Here is a 22,153-nt window from a genome sequence, read left to right as displayed (position 1 = left end):
ATCGTGTTGCAGTCAAGATGTGTGTTCTTAACATTTTCTTAATGTATAATTAACTGTTTTTTAACCCTTTTAACCATGATCGTTAGTAGTGTGTGTGTGTGTGTGTGCGCGCGCGTGTGTGTGTGTGTGCGCGCGCGTGTGTGCGTGTGTGTCTGTGTGGTGTGTGTGTGTGTGTGTGTGTGTGTGTGTGTGTGTGTGTGTGTGTGTGTGTGTTGACATATAACACGGATATAAACGTGGCATATCTGGTTCCCCTGCTGCTTTTCGGGAGGGTTCTTCGATCATCTTGAGGGAATGGATTCTCTTGACAAAGAAGAGGATGGGTTGTTTTTTAATAGTTGTTTATTCGCTCCCAGGCATTACGTCTAGTAGAGGAGCGATCGGCGATTTTTACTTGGGTCGTTAGTTCTTACATGTCTCACGTCTGAGACGTTCCCTCCCTTTTGAGAGGAGACCCTTTTCAGATCATCTTGTTCTGTTGACGTCCTCAATCCAACATCTATTTTTTCAGCTTTTCTGATCTCGTGACAAATACGTAATTACAAGTCAGCTGATCAGACACTCTTCCAGCGTAACTTGTCAAATTTATAGTTTAACAGGTTTATCAAACATCTCTAAACAATAAATAACCTCCAATATAAACTATTTTTACCAATATCACTGGATAGATAAATAGATAGACAGATAGATATATCGATAATACGCATAGATATATAGATAGACCGACAGACAGATGAATAAAAAATAATGTCCCGCGTTCCCAACTACATCACACTACCACTTTTGTTCGTTAGATTAATTTCAAATTGAATTGTTGTCGGTTTGTCGCGGTTAATTTCAAAATGGTATGTTAATATATTTGTCACGTTTGCTTGATATTGCAAATTTGATAGTCTGTTTTGTTTGTACTGCTAATTATTGTCTATCAATTTATTTAAACAAACATTTTTGTCGGTTTGTCGAGCTTAATTTCAAAATGGTATTTTACTAGGTCTCAGCTTGATATTGCAAATAGTATCGTTTGTTTTGTTTCTACTTCAATTTTTGTTCTTCACGTTTATTAGAACACCATTTTTGCCGGTTTGTGGCGCTTAATCTCAAAATGGTATTTTAATTGGCCAATACGTTTGCTTGATATTGCTAAAAAGATGGTGCATGTTGTTTGTACTACCATGTTTGTTCGTCACGTTTTCTTAAAAGTCAATTTTTGTCGGTTTGTCGCGCTTAATTTCAGAAAGGTATTATTGTTGGTCCGTCATGTTTTCTTTATAGTGCTAGTTTTATGGTCCGTTTTTGTTTTTCTGTGCTAATTTTTATCACATTTATTTAAAACAGTATTTCTGTTGTTTTTTGCGCTTAATTTCAAAATGGAATGCCCTTGATCCGTCACGTTTGCTTGATATTGCAATTTTTATAGTTTTTTTTTTGTTGTTTTGTTTTTACTACTAATTTTTTTCGTCAAATTTATTTGAAACAGCATTTCTGTCATTTTTTTTCGCATTTATTTCAAAATGGTATTTTTGTTGATCGGTAATATTTGTCTGATATCGCAATTAAAATGGTCTGTTTATATCATTTTTTTTTTGTTTTTATGTTTATTTGAAACCACATTTCTGTCGTTCTTTTGCACATAATTTCAAAATGGTATTTTAATTGGTCCGTTACGTTTGGGCGATCTTGAAATTTTGATTATTTATTTTGTTTTTGTTTGCACCACCCTTTATTTCGTCACGTTTATTGAAAACAGCATTTTTGTCGGTTTGTCGCGCTTAATTTTAAAATGATATTTTAATGGGTCTGTAACATATGCTCGATATTGGAAATTTGATTGTCTGTTTTGCTTTTATTGCAGGTTTTGTAAAAAAAATGTTGTCGGTTTTTGGCGCTTAATTTTAAAATGATATTTAAAGTGCTCTATGAAGTTTGCTTGATATTGCAATTTTAATGGTCCGTTTTGTCTTTATTAACATTTTTCTTTGTAACGTTTTTGTTGGTTTGTGGTGCTTAATTTTATATTGGTCCGTCACGTTAGATTTATATTGCAATTTTGATGGTCCGTTTTGTTTTTAGTACTATTTTCCATCTCGATAGCTTGATATTGCATGATAGTCCGTTTGGTTTGTACTACCTTTATTTTCATCACGTTTATAAAAACAGCGTTTTTGTTGGTTTGCTTAATTTTAAAATAGTGTTTTGGTTGGGCCTTCGCGTTTGCTTGATATTGCAATTTTGATGTTTCTCTTAATACTATTTTTGTCCGTCACGTTTATTTAAAACATTTCTTTTGACGGTTTATTGCACTTATTTTCAAAATGGTATTTTAATTTGTCCGTTACGTTTGTTTATATTGTAAATTTTGATGGTCCGTCTTCTTTGCACTACCATTTTTGTTCGTCACAGTCATTTACTTTTTTAAACAGTATTTTCAGTTAAAAACTTTTTGATTGCTCGGTCACGTTTATTTGAAATGTGTTTTTTTTATTGTACTTAAGATTGAAATGATATTTTCATCGTTTTATACGTATATACAATTCAGGCATTAATTTCATATTTAATAAAATAATATTAAATATAATTTAGACCTTTGTCTATTAAATTTATTACTATCATCGTAACAACCACAAGCGAGATTTTTTGTTTGTTTGTGAAACAAATAATCTTACCTTATTTTTTTCAAACCGTATATTCTTATAAATATTAGAAAAAATAGTTTGTTATCACGGAAACGGTGAAAATTTATCAATAAATTAATACAATCTAAATCTTTTTATTTCCATGTGCTTTTTAAATAAATTTTTTAATTGAAAAATCCTTTTTTCTAAATATGACTTCTAGGACAGACCTTTAAACCTTATTTGAAATGGAAGGCCTACACCAGATCCGTTGCAAAAATCACTGGAAAGATGGTGGGATTGTTCTACAGCCCAAGAAAGTACTTCAGTTCCGACGCAATCCTCAACTTTTATAAGAGTATAATACAGTCTAAGATGGAGTATTGTTGTCACATCTGGTATGGCTCCTAAAAGCACCTTTTCCTATCTTGACAGGGTACAAAACCTTCTTCCAAATTCAGTGGGCGATGACCTTTTCGTCTACATACTCTCTCTTTCTCACAGAAGAGATGTTGCGCGTCTATCTCTGCTCTATCGATACTAGTATAGTAAGTGTTCGACTGAACTTCAATGTATGGTCCCTTCCCGTAATACGTTCACAAAGAAACAGCCGCCAACAACTTCCTTCACTCCCAAAAACTCAAACGAACATGTGGGCAAAACTAAATGAAAATTTCATGAACAAAGTTTCCTTTCTAGAAGTGTCCGTCCGTTTAACGCAATATCGTTTTCTGCTTTTTGGTGCACTATAACATGGTTGTGTTTATATCTAATATGAATAAAATCCATATTGAATCGTTTATTTAAATGATTTAGTCTCACTCAAGTTTCACCCTTTCTGATCTTATTTCACTGAACTCTTATCTTGAGTGGATTTTGGGCCTTGATAAGTGGAAACCATCCAATTATAAAAAAAAATCTGCAGTAAAGGGTGCGATTTTGTTGATTGCGGAAGTATTATCGTCGAGAGAATACCAACCAGGAAATCGGTCGAAGCACATTCTATAAAAACATGCAGAATTATGTAACATTGCGACGATTGGGAGAAGGGATGAATCTTTCTAGAGAGCACGTGACCTACCCGATTAGAAGCTCAATTTTACCCTGTATAACTGGCAGAGTTTAGTGGTTAGTAAATCAGCCCAGATGTAACAATAAATAATGCATAGTATATCATCGTTTAACTGTCTCCACGACTTCATGCCCCTTTTTATTCATAAGCTGACTTAGTTTTCCGTTCACAGTATAAGTTGCTTAAAAATGCACAGCTCATAAAAGAAACATAGCAAAAATTAAAGAAAGTTAAAGAAAAAATAATTCTTCGCAACGCAAAGTCGGTCAGTTTATATATAATAAAATATGTGAAGCCATGTGTATATCATACCCCATAGGATTCTTACTTATTAAGATAACCTGTATACAAATACTATTAACAAGAACTATATTCGTCACTTCTGTTTTAGTTTTTTGCGTCTATTTTTCTCTGCAAGGAAATCTTTGCATGCACGAAAAAAATATGCAAACGCCGAGCGCATCGCCAAGTTCATCACAAGCACTTCATTTTAGGGATGTCCCTTTTTTAATCATTGCATCTTTTTATGTTGTTAGTCTACCGGAAAACACCGGAAACTATTAAAATAGTCGATTATTATGATTGGTAAAAGTATAATGTTAAATAAAAATGCTTTACAGATGTAAAAACCTATGTTAAGTTGAAATATTCACATTTAATAGTTGTTAGGAATGTTAATTTGAAGATAAGATAAGATACCATAATATAAGTAAATATACGTGACAAAACCCCAGCAATAATCTTTCGGCTACGTGTAGTGATGATGTAATAAAAATATAGATTTTAAGATATAGCGATAGTTACGTGGAAGATCAGTTTTCGATACGCTATGCGTTAGAGACGGATGAGGTTTTTATGACGGGACGCCCATGGAAATCAGAATGGGGACGACTTAGACAAATGTAATCTTATACAAAGCATGCCAGCTCTGAAAGTGTGTTGTTATTTTTAATTTGGTTTAACTGGGATATCAAACTCGGGACATTTCTATCTCCTCCTCCACCTCCACCTCCTCCTCCACTCGTTCCCCATTCTTCCTTCACTTTTCGGAAATATGCACCAGATTTGGTACTTCCACTTCTTACGAAGTATTCTTACAGTACTCTTCTTTCCTCATTCGTCCATGGTTTTTTGACATTTCCTGTTCCAACTTCCTTCGTGTTTTGGGACCCTCTCTGGCAATTCTCAGCCCCCCCCCCTATATCCAGCCATATCCTCAGAATTCCGAACAGTTGTGTGATGACGACAGGACCTACCCTTTTGACCAGTGGATACCCACCGGACGTGAGACCATCGCAAGATGTTCCGGCCTCATTTACGTCGTTATTTTCAGTATTTTGATTCGACATTCTCCCATAAATGGGGTTAGTGAATTTTAGGTTACACCACCACCGATAGTTTTATCGAGACATCATCTCTAGGAGGGTTCCTCACTCCTTTCTTCTCCACGCACTTTTACCATTACCACCAACAACAATAGAAATAAAATATACAATGATAATAGTAACACTAATATCGATAGTAATAATAACAGCAACAATAACAATAGCAATGACAGCAAAAAACAACACCTATAATAACAGCTACAATAATAATAAAAACATACCACCACTACTATTACCACCACCACTACTACTATTATTATTACTACTATAATAATAATAACAACCGCATTAGTAATAACCAATAAAGCATTGGAATGTTTTCCTTTTTATTTTTCCTCCCTTTCCACCTTTTTCCTTCTTTTTCTCGTCTTCTTCCTCCCTTCTTTCTCCCTTTTTCCCCTTTCTTTTTTTTTCTTCCCTTTCCTTCGTATTAACTAAAACAGTGAAATCCAACCAAAGCCATGCATTTTTCCACGGCTCTACCGACTGTGACAAGGCACAAATTTACACACCTCTACGAGTAAATGAAATAAACAAATCCTTTACATACGAAAAAAAAACCTCTCCGGAAAAACGCTTTTCTTGTCCAAACAGTCCCAACAAATGTCATGCATTTTTTCACGACGACGGCGACGATGGCAAGGCGCAGATTTACACATTATTATTATTATTATTATTATTATTATTATTATTATTATTATTATTATTATTATTATTATAATAATAATAATAATAATAATAATAATAATAATAATAATAATAATGTCTAGGCCACACAGAATTAGACTGTCTAGGCCAAAGAAGAATTAGAAAACCGTATAAAATGGGGGAAAACAATGGAGGAGATAGGAAAAATTGGAATATGAAAAGAGAAGAGGGTAATAGAGGTGCTAGAGAGAATGTACGTGATAGATGTATTAGGAAAGAGAGAAGGATCTAGAGGAAAAAAAATAATAAAGAGAGGCCAGGAAGAAGGAAGATAGAAAGGAAACAGCGATAGTGAAAGGATGAAGAAGGGAAAATATAGACGGAAAGTGCGATTAAGTGAACGATTTAAACTGAATGTGCGTTAATCATTCACCTTATCGTTTTAGGGGAAGTGGGTGGGGAGTGCTTATTGGTTTAGGAGAGTGTAATTCTTTGTTCTTTGACGACCCAGAAGTCTTGATTTATGAAGATTCATTAGTTGTACTCAGATATTATATCTAAACACGGTGTCGATTGAGATTAGTGGCGAATAAAATGATTGTCATTTCCGGTGGTTAGCGACATCCGGATATTTCATCTGCTCCATCTCTCTGTATTAAATATCTTTTTCCTCATTTTTAAACGCACATTTCATTTCATTGTAATATTTTTAACATCCAGGGTCATCTAAATTTAGGGAAACATTATTTCTCAAGTTCGTTTTATTAAAATAGCGTGCAATTAGCGATGAAAATCTAGTGGATTATCAGAAAGAATGACAAAGTTAAAACAAACTTTGAAAAATAGTCACTAGCAAAAAACGTTTCTTATAACTGATTCCAAAAATAGGATGTGTCCCGAGATCCAAAAGTATGCGACACTCGTATATTTCATCTGCTTCACGTCATGTCTGTGTACATAATGTCTAAAAACGGTTATATAATTTTAAAGTATTTTAAACTTTAGCCTGCTGATCCAAAGGAAATTATATTTCAAACTTCATTCCGCTAATTCAAAGAAAATACTATTAGAAACTTAACAGATTCACGACCCAACCAATTTCTGCTTCAAAGTGGTGCTTGAGACAATTTCAATTATTAATTAGACGCAATGAACGTTAATAGTTTAAATTGGGTAGAAATTGGTTATTTATGGGGACGGACCAATTATCATGGTATCTACAAACACATTCTATAAATCCCCATAAATAATCAAATTCTACTTGATTTATACCACTAACGATTACTACACTACCATCATATATTTATTAGTCCTTATCGTCGAGCCTCGATAAGTGTGGACTCCTAAGTAAAATAAATGCCTGATCTTGTGTTCATATCCACTCATATGAGAAGACATCTTAAGTTATTTGCTCTTTTTTTATTTATAAATAAACCAGGTGGACGTGGTTACTTTTGTAAATTTTTTTATAATAGTCTTTGGAAAATTATACTTAACTAGAATACCCGTCCTATGTGAAATTATCTCGGTTAGAACTTTTATCCCTTTTAACTCCCTTGCGAAAATTAAGATAAAGATAAAATGATGCTAAAATTTTATCAAAAATCCATATTCCAATTTAGATCAAAATTAATCGTGATTCAAGAACTGGTCTAAAATGTAACACTAAAACAACTTTGATCTTTTAAAGCTTAATGATTTGCAAAAGGTTTTTTCTGTCAATGGTTTAAGTGCTTGCAATTTTTCTCAAATTTCGAAGCACATCATTCCTTTTGTTACCCCTTTTGAGCTTCTGGGAACGCCAAATCTCAGGGAAAACGGACAAACAATGCAGTTTCACGCCTTAAGACATGTATTGAATTTAGCACCATGGAAAACTACTATATAGACATGCATATAAAGTTCTTGAGCAATATGAAAAAAGAGCTCCAAAAAGGGCCTAAATGCTCCAGGGGGTTGCAAACCAGAATTTTACCAGGTCATCCATACTGAATATATATTAAGAACAATGGCCTCCAGATTTTGGCCAAGTTTCTGGAAAATAATGGATGGATCAAACGCAATGGGGCAAAAAGTGTCATTTTTGGCCATTTTGAGGCATTTTCACCTCTTTTGAGCCCCTGGGGACGTCGAATCCCAGTGTAAATGGATAACAGTGCAGTCGCAGGCCTTTTCACATCTATATTTGAGTTGGCCACCATGAAAAACCACTACAGTCAGATATATCGAGTTCTTGTTGAGAAATATGAAAAAGAGCCATCAAAAGAGGCGTTTTTAGCACTGAAAGTTCCCGGGGACGCGAATCAGAATTTGTCCAGGGTTACCCACACTGGATTTATATTTAAAACAATGGGCTCCCCATTTTAACCAAGTTTTAAAAAAGTCTCATCGATGGATCAAAAGTTATGGGGCAAAATATGTCATTTTGGGGCCATTTTGGGGTATTTTTGACCTCTTTTGAGCACCTGGGGGCACAACAGGAAGTTTTGTAAAATATTTTATTTACTCTGCACATCTATTTAATGAAATACAATTTGTGGCAAAATTTCAGGAAAAACTAATGGACGGTTATCTGACAATAGTCCGGACTAACGGATGCACAAACGCACATAAGCACGGAAGCACGTACGCCACTGGAAACATAGGTCCCTCTCCGATAAATCGGGGGACCAACAAGGGGAGAGAACAGAATACATGAAAGAAAGATGAGAAAAGAAAGAGAGTATAGATGGAGTTAAGAACAAATAAAGAAAAAGAATAATAATAAAAGGATAGCTGGAAGGAGAGAAGAAAGTGTGCGTGGGAGGGAGAGCGATGGAAATATAAAAGAAGGGAAAGTTGGAAGAAAACTCGGAATGACACTAATAAAGAATTTTCAATCCTCATAAAACCTTTTAAAATATACTTGATTCATTGTGATGTTTGCAGTTTTCTCAAGAAAAATATTCCGTAAAACATGTTTATTTTCAAAAAAATCCCCCAAAATCTAAAAACAGGAAAAATGGAACCACATGTTATTTCTACATGGTTTGACGTAAACAATAAAAAAGGCGATTTTAAAAATTTTCTCAAGAATCAAATAATTAACAATTTCGGTAACTTTTTGCAGACTTATGTAAAAAAAAAAAACGGCTGAACTTGTTATAAACTCAAATACATTAAAAAGTCTCATAATTTGCTTCCCATTAATACAATCTTATCAGAATTGTTTTGGAGGCATTCACATCTTAATATGTTTTACATATTAAAATATACTGGGATGATAAAAGAAAATATATTTTCTTTTGAGTCACAAATGTTGCCGATTTATGTGATTTTTTATCGATTTTTCCGAAAAAAATGTAGTTAAAAATATGATAAAATTATTTTAAGTTTTACGAAATCTTTTCTAATTATTTATTATTAACATTTGACAGTTTTTACATGTGTAATTTCAAACGATTTCTGAAATTATTTCTTATTTTTTAATGATTACATTTTTGAAAGATTGTGAAAGATTCGGTCTTAAAATTATAAATAAACAGACAATCTTACAAAATACTTTTTATCGATGCCGTTTTGGAATAGCGAATAATTAAAAAATATATTTAGAAATCGAACGTGAATAATGTTTTTTATACAGATGGCGCAATAATCTGTTCGCACGTGCCTGATAAAAATTTTAGCGTTACGCGTTTCTTTTTCAAAAATAAAATATGATTTCTAAACCAAGTAACTGAAACAATTATGATTTAAGAGTTGATTAAATTTTTTACACGGGATGTTTTACAATCTGTTAATATTAAATAAACATGTGACTTTTAGTTTATAAAAAAATTGGAATTGAAATTAATTTTCCGAAAGTTAATTTAAGTATTTAGTAAAGATGTAAAAAAAAACCCTCAGTTTTAAGAACTAAAATTTCATATTTTTTAGAATAAAGCGGAATTCAATAAAAAAGAATTTCAATGTTGCTTATTCCGGGCTACAAATTACGATATTGAAAATTAATACAGAAGAATATATATATCTTTTTTCGTAATATTTCAAGTCAATGGCAAAAGTTGTATGTTACATTTCACTTGACTAGTTATTTAATAAACACTTTAACAAGACATAATGTATTTTTATATTAAATTTTTCTTATATTTTAAATCTTTAATATAACCTGTTTATATATATATATATATATATATATATATATATATATATATATATATATATATATATAGGTCAGGTTATGTCATATGCTACTGGTACCATGTAATCCAGTACTACCTGCCTCATGTTCGGGTTACCGGCGACTAAACTGGTTCCCCCACAAAACTTGTTTGGTGAGGAGGGTGGCTTATCTCCCTGAAGGATTAAAAACAAGACCTTTCAAAGGGCAAATGAACCCTTTTTCGGGGCCAACGGCCAACTAGCACCGTGTGTTTGTGTGTATGTATATGTGTGTTGGGGTGGAGAGGGCTCCCATAAGCTGTGGTTAAGGCAACCTTTCTAGGAGAAAGAAATCTCTGATTTAAAAAAATATAAAGCCGGAGACCAGTACCCGCATTAAGCTGGTCTTCAGTTTAACTTGTTGCTGGCTATCTTGCTCTTGCTTGTTGCTGGATCATTTTGAACCGAGAGAGAGAGACTTAGCTACCGTACAAAGCTAAGACTCTGTAACAGCATCTGCGTATAGATACACACTCAGGCATTTGTCTATAAAAATTATCCTGTGGTTATGTGAGTCATTTTTGGGCTCATGGACTTTAAGTGTTTGAGGAAGTGGCACTCGTTTCAATCATCATATATATATATATATATATATATATATATATATATATATATATATATATATATATATATATATATATATATCGAAATTTGCTTCCGCTATTATATTTTCTCACTTTTAAAAGTTTTTCAGTGTAACCGATTATTATAAAAATATGCAGTAAAGCCCCTGGCCGAAAATCTCATGACAAAACATTGCGTATATAAGATTCCATTAAAATACAGAAAACTATACAACATTGAGACCAGTCGCCCTTAACGGTAAATCTAGAAGAACACTGTAAAGCCGTGACACGGGCCTAAAAGCCGAGACTAACTGTATAGATATGGAAAGAAAAAGGAACACACTCCCCTTTGTGGAACGAGGTCAAAATAATTAACAGGGATGCAAGATGAGGAGTCAAACGGCACAAAGAAGCGGACCATATGCTAAAAGAAAACGTGTGACTAAGCGTAGGAATTAGCAGCACATGCTAATCTCTAATTGTAGAAAAAACAAAAATTTGTATCAACCCTCCTTAAAATTTCAATGATAAAAAAGAGATAATCCCCCGTCGAACTTTATTAGAGTTGCCTTCTCTTTGTCAATCAATATTTTTCACACATAAGAAACCATGGGAAAAAAATCAAAACAAAAAAAAATATACACAAATCCAAGAATACGAAACCATCTACAAAGCCAATAAATGTTCTTCTTTTTTTTCCAAGTTAATGACCAACATGCCTGACGAAGATCGAAAGCTACACCGACTGAAACGTTGCGCAATAAACATTCAAGATGAGAACAATAGACGGTAAAAACAAGTAATATAAACCCACATCTAAAAATTCAGAATTGTGAATAATGTTTTGTTGGATTTTTTGTACCAACAATTATGTAACGCCATGTTTAAATTTGTTATATTTTTATTCTGGTTCATCTATATATATAAAAGCAAAAATGTGTGTATGTATGTATGCATGTATGTATGTTTGTATGTTTGTATGTGTGTTTGTGTGTCCGCTTAAAACTTTCGACAGACACGACGAAAATTCACAAACTCGGTATCATATTAAAGCCCCATACTTCGCACGAAAAATATCGTAGAATTGGCCAAAACGTTCATTTTTTCACCCTGAAATCGACAATTTTCGACAGGGGGGGTCAACAAAAACGGTCCTCTCGTGACGACGACCGGTTCTACGCATGCGTCAGATGACGGCATGACCTGATATTCTTTAAATACTTGAAGAGCTGACTAAATTTCATGTACGTCGTGTTAGCTCAGTTGGTTAGCGCGTTGGTTCGTTATCTAAACGTTTTGGGTTCGAATCGTGGGGTGAGATGTCTTTTTTTTTTCAATTTTTTAAATTTAAATATTGAACCAGTGTTATTTAAGCCATTTTTCACGTAACGTTCGTTTTCTGTTTTTTTTTTTACTTCGCTTATCCGCCCCCGACCACACACCCAAAAACACCAGGGGTACCCACTGATTTTTAAAATTTTAATATCGAAACAGGCTTATTTCAGCCATTTTTCACGTGTTCGTTTTTCTGTTTTCTTTTTTGTTTTTCGATTTTAACATCGTTCGTTTGCCTTACGTTAGTTTATTTGTGTTTTTTCGATGTTTTAACGTTGTTTTCTTTTTTACTTCGCTTATAACAAACAAACCTGGTCATTGACCTTATTTGCTGAATAGCTATTGCTTACGTCATCGTCGTCGTTGTCGTCGTTGTCGTCGTTGTCGTCGTTGTCGTCGTCGTAACGCTCTACGACTTCCGTGCGCGCACCTGTCAATTTGGTTCTTACTTAAATAAATTCAAACATCTTTCAGTAACTCATTCTGGCTGGCCGAACGGTTCATGTTTTTTTCACATTTTATTTTCAAACTTCACCTCAGGGCTTCGGGTCCCCCCCCCCGTTTCTTTTTTATTTAACAGTACACACGCCTCCAAACACCCGGGAAACGCCGGGTACCCCCGCTAGTATATTATATTTTTCGTATTTTGTACCGTTATTAAACTGCGTTTTCGTATATTTTGGTCTCATACGAAACTGACATTGATTTTGAATAAAAAGGCAATGAATCAATGAATCCGTCACTGAATCAAGCGACGAAAATCTCTTTTTTTCGAATCCTGTCACCAAAGAGAGTCGACGTGCGCTTCATTGCCTGTCGGCAAGAAGAAAATACCGGTCCCGACGAGGCAAATACTTTCTTATAATTTTTATATACGCCGCGACGATACGCGCGTATTTTGAGGGGAAAAATTGGAGTAATGTCAAAGCGTTAAAACTGACAGTTAAAAAAAGGGCAAATGACTGTACAATCTATCTTCAACTTTGTGAGTCCGTTTCTTAAAATTTATTGAATTTATTGTGTGCATGATTTGGGGTGTACTCGTTCTTAATTTTCTTAGAAATGGTTCGGTGCAGCGATGTTTATAATTTATTAACTATTTTATTTTTTCTTTGTGCTATTTTTGTTATCTTGCGTTTCTTGTTTTGTTTTGAAAGTCATGCAAATAGAATAATTTGCAAACTATTTGTAAATATTTTGTTCTTCATTTTAAAACAAGACCCCTTTCGACGTTATTCATTTCCTGCTTTCTTTTTTATTTTATCCTTTTATTTTTGTGCTCGCTTATTCGTTTCACGTTGAATTTATCTGAACACAAATACAGTCCTTCCTCTTCAATATATTGAGTAAAAATTATAATGAATTTATTTGCTAATATATATATATATATATATATATATATATATATATATATATATATATATATATATATATATATATTTGTATATATATTGTTATGAGTGTCGAAAATTAGTGTCATACCTAAATAAAACGATAGAGGAGACAGGTGTGATGTAAAATGTTCCAGTAAGAAGAAAGAGTTTCGAAATATTTAAATTCTTAGCTTTGGGCTAAGAAAAAACTGTAGTATCTGTTTTGAAATTGAACTGAAATTTTTCTTCTCGGTCTATTTTCTATATATCTTCTCAGTGTTTTTTTTTTATTTCTTCCCTTTTTTTTTATTCATCAAGACGGAAGCAGTTTTCATTTCGCAGTTTTATTTGAAAAAAAACATCTTTTCCCACATTTCATTATAGCATTGTGTCGAACTACTCTCTTGCGGAAGAGAGTAAAAAGATGATAGAAACCAAATTTAGAAAAAGGGTTTGAAAATAAAATGTCTAATGTTTAAAAATGGTAACACAAAATAGCATGCTAGTGACGAGAAAACGGGTTCGCGACAACAGTCTTTTTTTTTTAAGAGTTAATGCTTGGTGAAGAGGTACTACGAATGAGTTGCGATGAGGAAATAAAGTGTGTAAAACGGGGCTGGGGTACTAAACTGTTGTCCGTTTAGTTGCAAATCTTAATCAACAATCATTTTTGGGTGTCCAAAATGTGAATGTCATCAGCCCGGCAAATCATCAAAGGGGTGCGTCTGGCGCCAACTCTCCCGGAGTTCGTCGCTTTCAAGTTGGCTGTAAAAACCCACATATGTTTTAGTCGGTGACTCATGATAAAGGGGACTATACGGCCGATAAAACACGGCCGGACCAACGCCCAACCCTGCACACCCCGAACCTTTCCCAACCAATCCCCATCTTACCTTTAATATATTTCTTTCTGTTTCTAATGCTCCCCTACTTTTTTTAACTTTATACCTTCCTAGTTGGACTTATCTAGCGTTGCCCGGGAACATTTATTTGTATGAATAACTAAAATAATATTAATTTCCCGAACACGACAATTTTGCAGTATTTTTATATCGTCTACTGCGATTAAAATAAATATATAATGATACAAAGTTACTTACGCCTCTACCTCTACAAGACCATCATTTGGCCATGTATGGAGTATTTTGCCACATTTAGGCTTATGTATTAGCTACTAGTCTCTCCCTCTTACAGTTGAAAAGAGAGTTTCCAACCTAATAATTCCCGCACTATCTGCTAGGCTGCAGCCTCTGTCCCATCGACGAAATGCCCCATCCCTCTGCCTGTTTAACAAGTACTTTAATCGTGGATGCTGCCCAGGAATTACAGCCCTTGTGCCCCTTTGAGAGAAATACACTCGACAAACCTGACGCGCAGCAGAATCCCACACCTACAGTAGAAATCCCAAGCTGTAAGAAAACCTTTTACTCTAATAGTTTATTCCGTAGGACTGCTAGACTATGGAATTCCCTCCGTCGTCTCTCTTTCCATGACTTTACTGACATGCAAAAGTTTTAATGTAATGTAAACATATATCTTGCCTTCTACTATTTGTTTTCTTTTTTTTGCTCAACAAACACCTCTCAACACCCGGGCAACGACGAACACCCAGGCTAGTCTTCGGACGACAAATATCGAAAACTTGGCTAAAAACATTACTTACGTTACCTTTAACTGGACACTTTCCTACAGGGGGGGGGCGTTTTTTTTCGCGGATATTTTTGAAAGTCATCTCCTCTTTTCGATTGTCTAGTCTTAATTTAGACCTACGTGACTTCCGGTTTGATAATCGGCGCAACAGCAAAGACGTCACGTTTTTTTCACGTTGTTTGCCTTCTTCGCGATACGGCTTCGAGGCTGCCTGCCTACTACCACTATTTTTTCTCAATACACACCTCCGAACACCCGGGCAACACCGGGCACCCAGGCTGGTCTTAAAATAAAATAAAATACCCACCAAAACTGAAATGTGGGCCATAATGTTTTATTAATGTCTAATACCTATCGTTATAATAACATTTTGAAGGTGACTTTATAGGAAGGGTTTCTGTCCCACCCTTTTTACACTATGTTACATAACACCAAATTAAATTAAATACAGCACACGCTACGAATACCCGGGTCCAGCAGCTTTTTTCCAAATTTCAAAATGATCTATTGGTTAGCCCAGGAATGTAACATATGTACATCGTTAACTTTATATAGATAGAGAATAGAAAAGTGGTTTATCTTCAGTTTTATAGATTATCCAAAAGTAAAACGGTTGTATAGAAAAAAGGAATTTAGGAAAACTCGTCCCGGGAAAACTCGTCTCCGGAAAACTCGTCTCCGGAAAACTCGTCTCCGGAAAACTCGTCCCCTTTCGCTAGGTAGGAAAACTGGTCCCTTATGAATAAATATCGATTGAAAACACATTTTATGATCGTTCTTGAAGGAGATATTGTTTTTTTTTAAATAAACTATAGCCCCCCCCCATAATATTTTTTTAAAAATAATTTTACTCGTTTAATGTTTTTTTGTTTTGTTTTTTTTAAATAAAATGGATTTTCTAAGTGTCCGTTTTCTACCTAACTGGCTAAGTTCTTAGTGGTTTAACTTATTTTAAAGCGTTTATTATGTTCATACAAAGTTAATTACAAATTTTTTTTTGTTCTTATTTTAACGATGTTTTTTGGAGTCATAAAAACAATAAAAAACCAAAACCCAAAAATTAAAAACAGGGAGCGATTCGATTCTTCGTTACGCTTTTGTTTTTGTTGTTTAATTATGATAGTTTTTTTGTTGTTATGTTTTTGTTTTCTGTCATACCAAATGCACTCATGCGTTATTTAAAATTATGATTTTATCAATTATCAACATTTATTGTCGTCCTGTCAAATTTTGCAAAAATTAACTAATAAATTAAAAGCGAAATATTTTTTTGGCGCGAAAGATGCCATGTGCTAACAATCTTTCGTTAACTCATTTTTAATTTTTTTAATTTTGACTTCAAAATTCTAAAATCAATCATTAAGAGAGAAAGTAATCACTAAATAAATTTATTAATCAATTTTATTGAAAACTCCGCTATCGTTTATCATTTTTTGTTGGTTGCTTTTCGAAGGGAGATATAGGTTTTATCCCCCCCTCTCTCTCTAAATTATATTTTAAAAAATATTAAAATTTATTATTTTCTTTTTAAAACCAAATCTCCCTCAGTAATTTCTTTAATTTTCTATTTTTTAGCGATTATCAAGACCCCCTAAGATGTGGTATACCGGGCATTATTTCTCGTTCTCCCGTAACACTCGACATGTTTTTGTTTGTTGTTTTGTTTTTTTTTCTTTACAAAATAAACGATTCCAAATAAATTAAATAAACAACATAGTCGGCGAGGTAGAAAAATCGATTTTACCCTTTTATAAACAACAGTATATAAGTAAATTCTTTTTATATTAATATAAAAAAAATATGCGGTCTCGTTTATGAACATAATAAACGCTTTTATTAAAAATACAAAAAAAAAAAATTAAACAATTAAAAATATTTTTTTAAAAATATTATGGGGGGGGGGGCTATAGTTTATTTTTAAAAAACAATATCTCCTTCAAGAACGATCATAAAATGTGTTTTCAATCGATATTTATTCAATAAGGGACCAGTTTTCCTACCTGGCGAAAGGGGACGAATTTTCCCGAGACGAGTTTTCCGGAGACGAGTTTTCCCGAGACGAGTTTTCCCGGGACGAGTTTTCCCGGCACCAGGAAAACGGTTTGAAACATGATAGTAAACGGCAATAGGTCGATAAACATAATAACCCAACACTTTGTGGCAGATGATTGAAACAGGAAAACAAACAGTTTGAGTCATTCAAACTAAAGAGGATCCCGTTAATTCTATAAAATGTTTTTGACAGGAGATCTAACATTTTCATCAAATTACATGTTCTATAAATAGGTACTCACATTAGTAATTAGATTTTCAGACATCCAGACATTGTATGAGTGAACAATATTACTTCATGAAAACTTCTAATTTCGAAACCAGAAATTAACTAATATTTATTAAAGATAGTCTCGCAACGCTTAAATGTGGGGTCAAATTTTAAATTTATATAGTTTATAAACGTTCCGTGATTTAATCAAATTTATTTTACCACTAGCGGGGCTACCCGGCGTTGCTCGGCACCATATAAACAATGAGAAAATTTAAATTGATTTTGAATATATTTGTTATTCTTTGGAGAGAGGAATTTTTTATGTCTCTGCACGATTTGCTATTTCGAGCGAAAGAATATTTTACCTACCCTAGGACGGTTATTACACATGTATGAAATAATTGTATCTCCCCTAGGACAGGTAATTTAAAGAATGTTTATGAAATAATTTTACCTTTTTTGGACCGGTAATTTAAAACACATATTTAAAATATGTGTACCTACCTTCGGACGGGTAATTTATATACATATATGAAACAATTTAACATACTCTCGACAGGTATTGTATAAGATATATGAAATAATTTTTCTTTTCGCCAAGGCTACTATAATTTTAAGAAAACGGAAATAATTTTTAGAAGATGGATCATTAGGATTTCCAAATTAATACATAAATAGATTGTGTTGATTTATGAGTTCGAAACCCTTCCTTCATCATAAATTTCAACATTACTGCATTTTCCCCCTTCCTCACTAATTATTGTAAGAAAAATTATGTCATTTTCGAAAGCAGGATTTTAAAATTAATGCATAAGTACATTGGCACGGTTAAGTGATTAGACAACCCTTGCTTCATTATCAAATTCCACATTACTTTGTTTCATTTTTCCCCACTACCGACAACAAAATCTTTTGGAAAAAAGACGTCATTTTCGGAAGATTACTCAGCAGGCTTTACAAACAAATAAACAAATATGTTGAGAAGCTTTGTGATTAGGGAACCCTTGCTTCACTACAAACTTCCACATTACTGACACCATCCCTACTACTGACACCATCATTTAAAGTGAAATATCATTTCTTGACAATAACTCAGCAGGTTTTCCAAATAATTACATAAATGCATTGACGCGAATGATCATTAGGCAACTTTTACTTTACCACAATTGTTACAGAGTCTTAGCTTTACCAACAACACATTTGTAAGAAACGATGTCATTTCCGGCATATGATTCCATAGTTATTCCATATTTTGGAAATATGAAATTGACATTGTGGGAGATTGTATAGTAATACCAAAATGGACATTACTCTCTCCAGCCCGACCCCAAAAGTGAAGGTTTGTTAATTTATAGAGGACTCCAGAGCACGTTAAAGGGCAACATAATTGTATGTATTTCTACTCACCACTACCATTGTGACGTCATCCCCCAGAATGTTATATTGAAAAATCAGAAAAATATTGTTAACCACCGATAACTGATAAATTGTAACTTATTATTTCATTACAAACACACTAATCAATTAACTCACATTTAATTATTTTTCATAATTCTTGGATATGTTACTAATTTCGACAATCATTTTTCATAATTGTAACGCACATTATTGCCCGCTGCCCTTACGAAAATAATAACTTTGATGTATTATTTGTTTTCATGATTTCATTGAAAAAAGACCAATAAATTAACTCACATTTCATCATTTTTCATAATTGTATATGTTACTAATTTCGACAATCATTTTTCATCATTTTAACCCACATTATAGACCCCCTTTACGAAAATAATAAATTTGATATATTGTCTAGGTTGTTTATTTCATTACAAACACACCAGTCGATTTATTTACATTTCATCATTTTTCATAATTCCTGGATATGTTACTAATTTAGACAATCATTTTTATAATTTTAACCTACATTATCGAACCCCCTTACGAAAATAATAACGTTGATATATTATCAGGGTTTATTATTTCATTAAACACACAAATCAATTAACTCATATTTCATATTTTTTTACAAAAACCACCCCTTACGAAAATAATAATTGATATATTGTCCGGGGTTGTCTTTTCATTACAAACGCACCAATCTATTAACTAACATTTAATCATTTTTTATAATTCTTGGATATGTTATTAATTTAGACAACCATTTTTCATAATTATAACCCACATTATCGCGCCCCCTCCTTTACGAAAATAATAACTTTGATATATAGTCTATGTTGTTTATTTCATTACAAACACATCAATAGATTTAGTCACATTTCATCATTTTTCATAATTTTCATAATTCTTAATTTTGTGACTAATTTCGACAATCCTTTTTCATAATTTTAACAAAAAATAATGGTCACCCCCTACGAAAATAATAATTTAATGTATTGTCTGGGCCGATTATTCAATTGCAAACGCACCAATCAATTAATTAACATTTCATCATTTTTCATAATTCCTGGATATGTTACTAATTTCGACAGTAATTTTTATAATTCTAATCCACATTATCGCCCCCCCGTACGAAAATAATAACATTTATATATTGTCTGGCTTTATTAATTCATTACAGGTTGTTTATTTCATCACAAACACACCAATAACATTTGATCATTTTTCATAAGTCTTGGGTATGTTACTAATTTCGATAATATTTTTTGCTATTTGTAATCCACGTTATCGCCTACTCCCTTACTAAAGAATAACTTTGATATATTGTCTGGGCCGATTATTCCATTACAAACACAATGATCAATTAACTCACATGTCATCATTTTTCATAATTTTGACCTACATTATCTCCCCCACCTTACGAAAAGTATCACTTGAATATATTGTCTGGGTTGATTATTTCATTACAAACACACTAATCAATTAATTCACGTTTCATCAGTTTTCATAATTCGTGAATATGTTACTAATTTCGACAATCATTTTTTTATATTTGTAACCCACCTTATCGCCTACTCCCTTACTAAAATAATAATTTTGATATATTGTCTGGGTCGATTATTTCATTGCACACATGTCATCATTTTTCATAATTCTTGGACAATCTTCTTTCATAATTTTAACCCACATTATCACTCTCTCATAAAAAAATAACTTTGATATGTTGTCTGATTTGATTATTGCATAAAAACAAACCATTCTATTAATTCGCATTTGATCATTTTCATAATTGCTGGATATGTTACTAATTTCGACAATCATTTTTCATAATTTTGACCTACATTACCGCCCCCTTAAGAAAATTGGATATATTGTAATTATGTTATTACAAACACACTAATCAATTAATTCACATTACATTATAACTCCTGCGGCAAGATTGTAAACCCACACGTAATCGCCTTAATATGTAGAATAGCCTCCCTCCAACAAAAAGTTTGGTTTTATTATTTGTAATAAAAAAGTCAATCCAGTTATAAACAAAAGTGTATTTAATTACTTGTGATATTTATTTTAAATGTATACATACAAACCAATTTGATTTTTATATTTGTTTTTGAATGCTAACTACCACAAAAGGTTATTGCGATTCAAACGGCCATTTTCAGGACTAACTACCACAAACTACTTGTATGCGAACTTCACTCTTTATTACTATCCGCCTTCTGCTTTCTCTACAACCAGCGAACCCCGGCTCACTCTAGTGGCATCAGCTTACTCCTGCAGTCCCTAGCGGTCCCTGCAGCGTTTAGCGCCTGCGCAGTTCCAGAATATCCTGCATCTCCAAGTTCCTGTTGCAGCTTCCAGTACCTCCTGCAGCTTTCAGAGCTTTCTGCAGTTTCTACCCTCCAGCGCCTTCTGCTACTTCCAGCCTCCAGTTAGCTTCCAGCCTCCTTCAGCCTCCATCACCTCCTGCAGCTTCCAACCTCCTGCAGCCTCCAGCGCCTTTTACAGCTTCTAGCATTCACTGGCGTCAAGCTACTTGTTACAGTGTATACTGGCGTCCAGTTCCAGTACCCACTGACATCGGGCTACTAATTTCCAGAGTCAAGAGAGGAAAATATTCGTTTTCTTGAATTTTAGAATGGATTGCAACACGCGAAGTAAAGATTCTTGTTTTCCTGCCGTATGACCTGGAAGCACGACGCCAGTGAGCACTAGAACTGGTAACTGAACGTTAGTGGACACTGGTACAGGTAGCTGGACGTTAATGGGCAATTTTACTGATAGCTGGACATCAGTAGACACTAGTACTGGTAGCAGAATGTCAGTGGGTACTGGAACGGGTAGTCAGACGAGAGTGGCCACTGGAGCAGGTCAAGACGTCAGTGGGAGCTAGTAGCTGGACGTTCTTAGGCACTGGTATGAATAACTGGACATCAGTGAGCAATAGAACAGGCAGCTGGACGTCGGTGGACATTTGTACAATAGTTGGACGTCGGTGCGCATTGGTACGGGCGTCTGTGAGCAACGGAATGGGTGGCTAGACGTCGTTGGACACTGAAACAAGTTGTCGGACGCCAGTGGGCACTGGAACGGGTAGACGGACGGTAGTGGGCCATAATGTGGGTTGAAATTATGAAATATTAATGTCAAACATATTCAATAATTATAAAAAATGATAAAATGTGAGTTAAATGACCGGTCTGTTTGTAATGAAATAATCAACCCAGGAAATATATCAAAGTTATTATTTTAGTAAGGGGGCAGTACAGTTTTAATAAAAAAAAGTAGCATAATATAATTGCGCCTTCATTCATGCTGAACAGAACGCTCACAGCATGCCCAACAACAATATATTACATATGAAAAATGCTGCTGTGGAATTTCCACATGTCCCGCTAGTTGTTTTTGTTGTTGTTATTATTATTATTATTATTATTATTATTATTATTATTATTATTATTATTATTATTTTAACTATAAGCAGTATTGTTATTTTAATTAATATGACAATGTTTTTCTTTTTATAATTATTATTAACATTATTATTCATTATACTATTTTTTATCTTAAACACATTGCTTTCAGGATTAAAACATTAACAAAAAACATATAGATATATTTTTAATAGCATGGAGACCCTTTTTT

Source organism: Euprymna scolopes, chromosome 32, assembly GCF_053919585.1.
Source record: "Euprymna scolopes isolate OS-2025 chromosome 32, ASM5391958v1, whole genome shotgun sequence".
Lineage (NCBI taxonomy): Eukaryota > Metazoa > Mollusca > Cephalopoda > Sepiida > Sepiolidae > Euprymna > Euprymna scolopes.
Note: the sequence above shows the minus strand (reverse complement) of the source record.